Consider the following 11,076-nt stretch of genomic DNA (forward strand, 5'->3'; position numbering starts at 1 on the left):
TATGCTCACTTTTCCAAAAAATACAATGGATACTTATAGGAGAGTACAGCACAGGATTGTGGGGAGAAATGCCTTGCTACTATTGTTCATATAATGCCATCTCAATAAATGCCTTTGCTTTGAGGTAATTTTAGCTACAGGCTGACTATTAAAGACAAGTATACCAGTAGGGGCTTGTGAACGATAGTTCAGGGACTGTGGACACACAAAGTATTTGAATACCAGTATGTTGCCCTCTTGGGGATCTAACCTGTGAGTGTGAGTTGGGGAAAGAGGTTTACTCGAGATGGGGTCACTATCTTGTATTTAAAGCATTTTGCAAATTTAAATACCATATAAATATCAGTTGTTATTATTATTATAATTCATGGCATCTAGCATGGAAAAACACTTTGTACTGATCCAGGAGTCCTGGAAGTTCTGTCTGGCATCAAAAGGGTCTGGGGAACATTCAATGATACCTAGGATTTTGTGGAGTATAGTATGAGGTTGGTAGAGAGAGTAAACAAAAAGATAAGTCAGGAGCAATCACAGAAGTCCAGGCAACAGGTCATAGGTGTGGTGGCTGATTGAGGTTAGTACCAAATCAGTAATCAGGGAACAGGGAGTAATCAGTAAGCGAGCTAAACATATGAATCATTCTGCCTCCTTAAAGCTTTCACCTTTTATGGTCAAACCTACATATGTCCGGCACTTGCCTTTTACTATATTTGGTATAGAGATAAACTAGATCAATTTTATTTCCTCCTGACTCAGACATGATGATATAAAATGGTTTAAAGTTTCTTACCATAGGGACCACTATGTTCCCACAATGCTTTGGGAACAATTGATCTCTGTGCTGGGAACAGGGCTTTGAACTTCTTGTACCAGCAGACCATGTGTGAGCATGCTATGTAGGAATATCACTGAGATGTGAAGTTTTTTTTTTAATTGGACAAGTATGACCAATTTTTCAAAAAGGGCTTTTAAAAAATTATGAACTTCAATATCAAATAAAATGTACATTTCCATATATGGAAGAGAACATAAGAAGATGATTGTATATGAAACTGAAACTGCAGGTCTCTATTATATACATCTTGCTTTTCTTTTTAAATATATAATCAATTCAACCCGTAGCATTCAAAGCTATCCTTTTTTCCTTCTTTTCTTTCTGGTCTTCCTTCTGTTATTTTCTCTGCATTTGTAAAAGATGCCTCAGCGATCCCTCTTTTTTTTTTTTTTTGGCTATCCTCCCTTACTCCCCCAAATAAAAAAGAAAAATAAAGCCGTTATATCAAATATGCAGAGTCAAGCAAAATGAATATCCACATTAGCTATTTCTGAAGACATTCAGCTAATTCTGCCTCTTAAGTCCATCAAGATGTGAGTTTTAAAAAACAGCTCTGAGAAGAAGGGGAAGGAAGAAATATGGGGAGAGAACGTGGAAAAGCACACTGGATTCAGATGCAGAGGACCCAAGTTAAAATGAATGAATGAATATCTATTAGGCATTTACTATGAACTAAGTGTTATATTAATGCTTGGCATACAAATAGAAAAACAATACAGCCCCCTTGCTCTTATTCTGATATGAGACATGTTGTTTGTCTTTCATTTTCAAAGAAGACCAATGACATCACAGGTGATGGCACGACTTGTGTGTCAATCAGATTTAAGGGAGGCAGAACTACACAAAATTGTCAGTCTCAATCTCTCTTCCTGAGTCAATGAAGTCCAGCGCCTTGACAAAAGTCAGGACAGCTGACAACGGCTCAGCATACAGTGGATGACGTTGGCTTCTTCAATGTCTGACCAAGCTCTAAGAGTTCCATAGTGCTTACTTTAGCCACTTTCACGGGCATTGGGACAAACTGTCCTCATCTGCCCATTTCACCAGGGGAAGTCTTTACATGCTTGGGGCAGACATCCCCCTAACTTACCAATGGGTTTGAGACCCGTCAGTTACCCTCAACCTCTTTTAGCCTATCTGTGAGATGGTTTTAGTGGGGTGTGGCTGCTGGGTATGCCACAGCTTCTTGGAATCACAGGTGAGAGTTGGGTGAAGGTGGACACCATAGGTGGATGGGCAGCCTGGAAAAGGGCTAGACAAGCTCTCACCCCTCCCACATACATATAAGCCAGCATATGTAAGGGGTTTCAGCTACAAATGAAATGGAAAGACCCACTGATCTTTAGGGTGCAGTGGCAAAGTAGATAGTAACACATCTTTCTTAATATCATTTATATTGATAAAACCATATCTGTTTCTATGTTGAACCATTTGCCAATGCCAGGGAAGTTTGGTAGTAGGAACTTTATTTATAAATCCTGCCTCTACGCCTAAAATTTTTTTCAAAAGGGGGGGGGCAGCTAGGTGACCCAGTGGATACAGCACTGGCCCTGAAGTCAGGAGGACCTGAGTTCAAAATCCGGCCTCAGACCAAACCCTTGACACTTACTAGCTATGTGACCCTGGGTGAGTCACTTAACCCCAATTGCCTAAAAATAAATAAATAAATCCTGTCTCTATCACTTGCTACCTATGTGACCTAGCTAATCTTTCTGACTTTCAGTTTGCTCATATGTAAAATGAAGAACTAAAGGACCTTCAAAGTCCCTTCTAACTCTAAAACTGTGGTCTTACAAACTTCTAAGAAAATGCCAGGGGCAGCTAGGTGGCGCATTGGATAGAGCACTGGCCCTGAAGTCAGGTCAGGAGGACCTGAGTTCAAATCTGACCTCAGACCAAATACTTGACGCTTACTAGCTGTGTGACCCTGGAAAGTCATTTAATCCTAATTGCCTTAAAAAAAAAAAAGAAAATGCCTGTTTTGATAAGCACTGGGTCTTTTCAGTGCTGTTTTGAGGTTGTTCCACCTCTAACATTCTTGTGCTCTAAGGGCCATTTATAAAGCCTGTTGCATAGTTTATCAGCTGGTACTACTTTCTTATGAAAATCAAAGTTTCCTTTATCTAAGACTTTCGGTTAAGTATAATTTTCTGTAATATCTCTAGTTCCTTAGTTAATTACTTAGGTTAGTGCAAAATCCCAAATATCAAGTTTACTTAAGATGAAGGACCCCTATAATTTTCTTGCTTTTTTGAATAATTTTAGAAAGTATGTTTATTAAATTGTTAAAAAAATCTGAATAGAAAAAAAGTATGTTGAGAATTTAAAAAAAAAGAAAATGCCTGATTTACTTGAGATTTTTGTATACCACGCTAGATATACTACTGAGGTATATGTATAGAGGTCACTGAGGCATCTTTTGCAAATGAAGAGAAGAGAATAGTAGGAAGAGCAGAAAGAAACATGCATACACAAAAACTCAGAATAGCTTTGAAAGCTACAGGTTGAATTAGTATCTATTTAAAAAGAAAAGCAAGCTGTCTCTTTTAGAGATCAGCAGTATCCTATTTGGAATATTTTTGCATACCACTTTACTAGAGTTTGAGAAATTGAAGTTTTTCCCTTCTCCTCCCTTTACAACAGAATTTTGAGCTGTGGCAATCCTGTGGCAGACATGGAATTTTCCCATGCCATAAAAGTCAAGATTTTGAACACTAGGCAGAAGTGTCCTGCTTGCTCTAGACAGACAGACCTCACCCTTTCTTCCCAAGGAGCAGCATCTCTAGAGCCTTATGGGGAAAAATGACAGCAATTTTAACAACAAAATATGAGACCATTCCTGTATTCACCTGATGGGCAACTCATCACACCCAGGCTCCCTCTCTAGCTCATGGAACTGTGAGGAATTCAGAGCTCACAAGTGTGGAAGTCGGATTGTTTTGGGGAATGGAAATTTAAAGTGTTTCTTCCTAATAAGAACAAAAATCAAATTAATATTGCCATTGCTACTGGAAAGGGTGTGTCAATCAACTTCCCCTCTGGCTGCTTACACTATCCATGTGGTTTCCATCTTCACTATTCCCCTGTATGTATTGTCTCCCCCTATTAAATGTAAGGTCCTTGAGATCAGGGAATGTCTCACTTTTGTAATTGTGTCCACAGAGCTGGGCATATGGCAAGCAATTAATATGTGCTTTTTCATTCATTCAATGTATTTTCCTAATTTTGTCTCCTTGAATTAAATTGTCTTTTTTCTCATCACTACAGTGTCGTAGGTGGTTGATTACTCCCTGGTCATGGGAAATAAATTTAAAGGGATTGGGATTCAGAACAACAAGATGGGCAGATATGAACCTGGAACAAGTTGTGACAATACAAATGTTGCACTGGGCTCTTACACCAATAAGGTCAGGAGTTCAGATCCCTTTTAGCCACAGGATTCTATAAACTCTAAGATGGCATTGCCTAGCCAGGTGCCTGGCTAAGGTAATGATACCATACAGTGTTAATCACCAAAGAGCAACATATCAGAAAATAATATGTTCTGTTATGAAAGGGACACTTTCATCCTGATGATGAATTATATATCCGTGATATAACCTGATCATTCTGAACAGGAAGCTCTCTTTCAAAAGAACAGAAACTTAACTAGATTTTGATTCTTCGATAGATCAGTAACCTCATCTATCTAGTTGCTCTCTCCATGAGAGAGCATGGGTTTGCGACTCATCCATGTCTTTTCCTCTTCTATAATTCTTCCCGATGTTCTTCCATAAATCCCCCTGACATATCGAAGACTTTCCTCTATGCCTTTAAATATTTCACGGATACTAGTGCACCACTCAGGTGTTCTATCCCTCTCTCTGTGACTGACCCATTTCCTTTTCTGATAATATATTTCCATGAAAATATCTTTTATGCCACTTCTTGCAACCAAGCCATTGTTGGCAATATACTGCAGCCTGCCCATACTTGCTATGATTTTAGGTCACCCACAATTTTGTTTCTTCACAGTTGTTGTTCTATGATTCATATTTATATAGCTTCCAGTTAAGTAAGGGAGCAGCTTACGATCGCTGAAACAAAGATGTGAAAGCTGAACTACAATATTATTCAGTGAATAAAAGCCAGCATGGATTCATCAAGAACAGGTCATGGGGGCCTAACCCCATTCCCTTTTGTGATGGGGTTTCTAGACTGCTGGATCAGAGTATTTCAACAATATATTTGACACAGTCTCTTGGTATATTATTATGAACAAGATGGTAAGATGAGGGCTGAATGATTTATTACAGTTTGGTACATTTGAAATTGACTAAATTACCATGCCCAAAGAGTCATGATTAATGGATTAATGTCATCCTTGAAGGGAATCTCTATTATAGTGCCTTAGAGAGCTGTCCTCTGTCCTATTTATTTCAATTTTTTTAATCAATGACTTATTTGGATGATGGGACAGTGACATCTTTATCAAATCTTCTAATGAAATAAAGCTTGAAGGTATGGGTAACATCTGGGCAGCTAGGTGGTAGAGTGAATAAAGTGCCATGCCTGGAGTGAAGAAGACTCATCTTCATGACTTCAAATTCAGCCTCAGAAACTGTGTGATCCTGGGCAAATCATTTAACCCTTTTTGCTTCAGTTTCCTCATCTGTAAAATTAGTTAGACAAGGAAATGGCAAAGCACTCCAGTATCTTTGCCAAGAAAATCCTAAATGGAGTTAGAAAGAATCAGCCATGACTGAAAGACTGAATAACAATAAAATGGGTAACATGTTGAGTAACAGAATTGGTATTCAAAAAGATCTCAGGGGGCAGGTAGGTGGCGCAGTGGATACAGCACTGGCCCTGGAGTCAGGAAGACTTGAGTTCAAACCTGGCCTCAGACACATAACACTTACTAGCTGTGTGACCCTGGGCAAGTCACTTAACCCCATGGCCTAGCCAAAAAAAAAAAAAAAAAAAAAGGATCTCAAAGTGCAAGAAAAACCAGCTGAAAATAATAAGACGAAATGTAATAGGAATGTCCCTTTTCAATATCTCCATTGAGTCCACTCTTTTTTTTTTTTTTAGGCAGTTGGGGTTAAGTGAATTGCCCAGGGTCACACAGCAATTAAGACCACTCTTGACCTGTATATAGATCACTCTGATAGATGGGAAAGTGGACATTTAGGTTAGTAGTTGTTATTAATTCTCTATTTTTCCTTTTTTGGTGTGGGGGGAATTAAATAATGTCCAAGGTTTTTTTCCATGCTTTTGGTATTTTTCCCTCCCTCACATACCTTGATAATACTTCAATGTCCTCACAATTGGGTTGTCTCCAGCACTGACCTTCACTTTACATACTTGATCTAATCTGCTTTTCTTGTCTTTGCTCTCTTTAGTGACATTTCTACCTCCCTTATTTGCACATCTGGGACTGTGATATCAGAGTTCAAGTGTGGTGGTTCCACTGTGCTTGAGTATTTGAATAATAAGAACATAAAGAAACCAGTGATTTTGTTCCAGGAATACATGAACATGGACCTTTGTGCCTTGACCCAAGTTAATTTTCATGGCAACTAGAGGAATTCCTGGTCATATCTGTTCCTTGTCATGCTTGTTCCTTCTGTGGGTCCTTTCTACCATTGACGATCTGTTAACCCATGGGACAGTGTATCCCTGTGTGTATGGAAAAACTTTTGTTATCACATATATTGCTATGCTGTTTAATTAATGACTTTTGCTTTGAACTAATATGTCCTCTGATTGACTGACAAAAGAAACACATTGGTGGAGGCTCATGAACTATGGTTTTGAGGGGATGCTGAGTTTGAAACAGCCTCATCTTCCCAGCTCCTCATAGTTCCTTTGGAGTTTTGCAAAACAGAATCCCCGGGCTGATTTTAAGGGACACAGCCAGACTAACAAGTAAGGGCGTAACAAGAGTTGGAAGGTATTTTCTAACTCCAAGTCAGATAGGCCGCTGAGGTCAGGGAACCTGAGCCTAGGAAGAAGAAAAGCAATTAAAAGCAAAGACTTAATTTTAGCTTTACAGCATCTGTTGACCTTTGCTTGCCAGTTGGGGGGGTACATAGACCTGGCTTATGACTGAAAGAATTCAGCCCTTTGCTCTAAGGAAAGACTACTTACCGCTCACACTCCAGCAGAAGGTAGCAAAGAACAGCAGGAAATCCAGTGAGGCTGCAAAGCTGAAGACCAGCAGAACCTTACTAGAGATGCCCAGCATCAGCAGATGCCTCCAGTAGTGGAGGAGTCCAGTAACAAAAGCATTCTGCAGTGGACATGGCCAGAACAGAGACTTATAGCAGGGATAACAGAGAAGCAAATGTCCCATGTTCAATATAAAAAGCAGTTTACCTAATGACATAACCAGAGGATGTCAGCAGTTCTGCAGCACTGGAAGTATGGATTTGTCCTGGAGATGTGTGGACGGCACCCCACTATCTGTGTTCCTGGTCATACCTGTTTTCTGTGTGAGTCCTCTCCACCGCTGATGGTATGTTACCCTGTGGGAGACTGCATCTTTGTGGGTCTGTAGAAATCTTGGTTATCACATATATTACTATACTGTTTAATCAACATCTTTTACTTTGAATGTTGAGCATACCCACAGTAATGCCTCAAGCCTGAGGTAGCATTCAAGGACTCCTTGTGAAGATATATTTCAAGTGCTACTCAGATAAATGAATTTGAAAAATAAATAGCCAATGGAATAGGCAAGGCTTGAAAGTTTGTGTGAAAAACAAACAAACTGAACAATAACTAAGGATTCTAGTATTCTTCAAGGAAAATATAAGTCAGCAACGTGTTAACAACTCCCCCAAAACTAATTTGATTTGATGGCTCATTAAAAGAAGCATATGAGAGTGATGTTTCCATTGTACAGTACTTTGCTCTGGGTAAGTCACTACCAGAGTAAGATGTGTAATTCTATGTATCATATTTTAAGAATGACTTTGAGAAGCTGAAATATTTCCAGACAGTAGGGTAATCAGGATGGTAAGGGGGCTAAAAACTGTGTAATACTGTATGAGGTTAGATGGGATGTAGCTACACTCCAAAACTAGAGGTGGAGTTTATTGATTGAATATATTATCCAGATCTAATTGCTTCTTTTTTCCTCCCTTGGAGCCCTGCTCATTCATAGGCTACAAGCAGGAGAAATAAATTACTAACAGCTTTAAAGGAGCTGTGATTTCAACATTATTGGGCACTTGCTCTACCAACAGATATCGAAATCTCTCCATACTTTAGGAGATGGTTGCTGTGGCCAAAACGATTTGTCACCTGGTGACCAACTTTATGATTGAAACTTACTATTCATTAGCAGCTTTAGTTACAAGTTACAAACCTAAAGGTTTAGGAATCATGTGTGATTTTCAGTTATACTTGCTATCTTCACCCCAAGTTCATGCTTAGATTTGACTGCTAAAGAAACATCACAATATGAGTTGACTTCGCAAGATAAGAGTTACAATCAAGCAAAGATTATTATTGCTTAGGGGCCAGATTCATCTTAGAGATCTTTTAACCAAATTGTTTGGGTATGGTTGTTTATAAAAGATAAAATCTTAAATGTAGCAACAGAATGCATATATTTTCAAACCAGTACTGCTTGTTTGAATTCTTCACTTTAAGAGAAAGAATCTTATATGGTGGAGGGAGCCCTGGATTTAGAGACAGAGGATCTGAATTTGAATCCCACTTCTGTCGCTTGCTACCTGTGTGATACTGTGTAAGTTATATAATCTCTCTAGACCTTAGTTTCCTCATCTATGAAATGAGGGGCTAAGACTTGAGTCTTACTACGGTCCCTTCTAGCTCTGATCCCGTGTGGTGATTTGATTTAGATACTAACAAAACCCTATTGCAAATGTTCAAATCAATAAACCTTAGCAGTAAATGAAAAACTGTCCAGAGGAGTAGATATCCTGCCACAAGGACCACAGATAGACATATTAAACATCTGGATTGCATGCTTCTATACCTATACTACTTCCCTTGTCAATAATAAAGAAAAATGAGGCTAGAAAGGCAAGTCAAGTTTTTAAAATTATATTGGCTATTACCCTAAGGAAATTGTTACTCTTACATTGTATGGAAACTGCAGGTGAATGTGTCTTATTTCCATAGTTTCAAAAAGTATAGTTTTATACCTTATATAGAATGTTTAATTGGATCAAATTTAACTTTTCTTAGATTAATGGGTCAGGTTTTACCAAATAATATTAGAAGGGGATTTATCGAAGTGACAATTCATTTTTAATATTTAAGAATTTAAGGTAGGATTGAAGCCAGTTCTTATATGGTTCCAGGTCCAGCACTCTATATATCCCACTGCTGCTCACTTCAGAAGGAAGTTGGATAAAGTATATTCCAGAAAGGGGTCCAGATTATATAGTACTACTTTATTCATCTCACATATAAGAAATAAGATTAATTTTATCTCCTAAATGGATTCATTATAGTATTATAATGAATTTTAGATTATGTTACATTATAGATTACCTTTTTAGACACACATTGCCATAAGATTCAATTGAAGCATAGTCAGGAACAACTTTGTGGTACTTTAAAAATATATCAAACTTGGGCAGCTAGGTGGCTCAGTAGATAGAGCACCAGCCCTGGAATCAGGAGGACCTGAGTTCAAATCCAGCCTCAGATACATAACACTTACTAGCTGTGTGACTCTGGGCAAGTCACTTAACCCCAAATGCCTCACCCCCCCCCCAAAAAAAACAAAACAGATAAATACTAACTGGCTTTTTGGGAGGGTGAGGGGGGACAAATTATAGAAAAAAAAGTTCATTTGGCTGGGTGAGAATTATCTTCCATCAGCTACTTTATTTTCAAATTTTCATTTATGCAAAAGTTAACAAAGTTGCTGCTCACTCTTACAGTGTAAGTTGAGGGCTCCAACTTTATCAAAAGAAGTAATCCCTTGGTCATTCACTGAGAAATGACTGAAATGAGTGTTCAAATTATACCACTTTGGCAAGCATATGTGGATAGGCTGATTAATAATTTTAGATCTCGTTTTCCAGGTTATCAGGGTCTTAAAACAATTAAGTTTCAGAGGATTTTGTTTTATTTTTTCATGAAAATCAGGGACTGGTCTCATAACATTTGGTAGGAGATTGATCAGGGTAAGTATCTTAAGGTTGCTTAAGATAGGTTCTTTTTTAAGAGTGTTGGACACATTCTGCTCATGATCAACTATTCAGAAGTGCTCTTGGGTTTTGATGACCAGTTATATCCTTTACAAATTTCCGGGAGGAGGAAGCATATATCACTTTTTAATCACTTCCTCTCAATTATTCTATTCTACACAAACATTTCACAATTTTGCAGCATCTAGCACAATGAGGTTTAGTTATAGATATCACTTAACTCATAGGGACCACTTGAACTGATGCTAATTTTTTTTCCTCTTGTTCCTTTTAGGGCATCCAATTCTACACACAGGTAAAGACCATTACTTCTCTGTGCTAACTTCACCTGCTGTAGTTATGCCAACTATGGGCCATTAAAAAGAACTTTTAGTAGGCTTTTTCTATCCTGAATAACTGCTCTCTCTCCTTAACCATCACGCCCTTAGATCTTGTCAACTATGCTTACATTATTCACACACAATGCACTGGGAATGAGTCCTCTAGCCAGATCGTCCTTGGGACCTCCTTTTCCTATACAGTGCTTTTGTTACTACACCTGGTAGTCACATTTTCAATCTAGGGTTTTCAATTGCTTAATACTTCCATTTCTGAAGTAACTATTTTAACTGTGAAATTCTTATATAAAGGGAAAACCCAGAGGAGAGGTGGGGTTGGGAGTGGAAATGGGGCCAGGGGAGACATTAGTGTCTCCAAAGAAGATTCCCAATAATTGGTGGAAGAAGTCTTAAAACACAAAATAGGACTGGATGTTTCTACTTTTTGGTCCCTAAAATATAACCCTCCATAATAGCATTAGTGATTCATTGACCATGTTTTATTTTTATGGTTCTGTCAGTCTTCTACTTCAAATTGCCACTGCTAAGAGTACTTTTGTTCAACTATTGTGTTTAGAAAAGTGGACACAAACACACAGCACTATTTCAGCAAACTATTCCAAGAGTTTTATCAGTCTTACAAATAAAGAGATCTTCCTGCTGTGAAATGTGGAGAAAATCTTTCAGGAAACAAGTTGTGTCATCGTATTTCTTTATTTCTTATAGGGAAGAACACTAGAACTTATAG

This window comes from Vombatus ursinus, unplaced genomic scaffold (genome assembly GCF_900497805.2).
Source record: "Vombatus ursinus unplaced genomic scaffold, bare-nosed wombat genome assembly UNPS02014945.1, whole genome shotgun sequence".
Lineage (NCBI taxonomy): Eukaryota > Metazoa > Chordata > Mammalia > Diprotodontia > Vombatidae > Vombatus > Vombatus ursinus.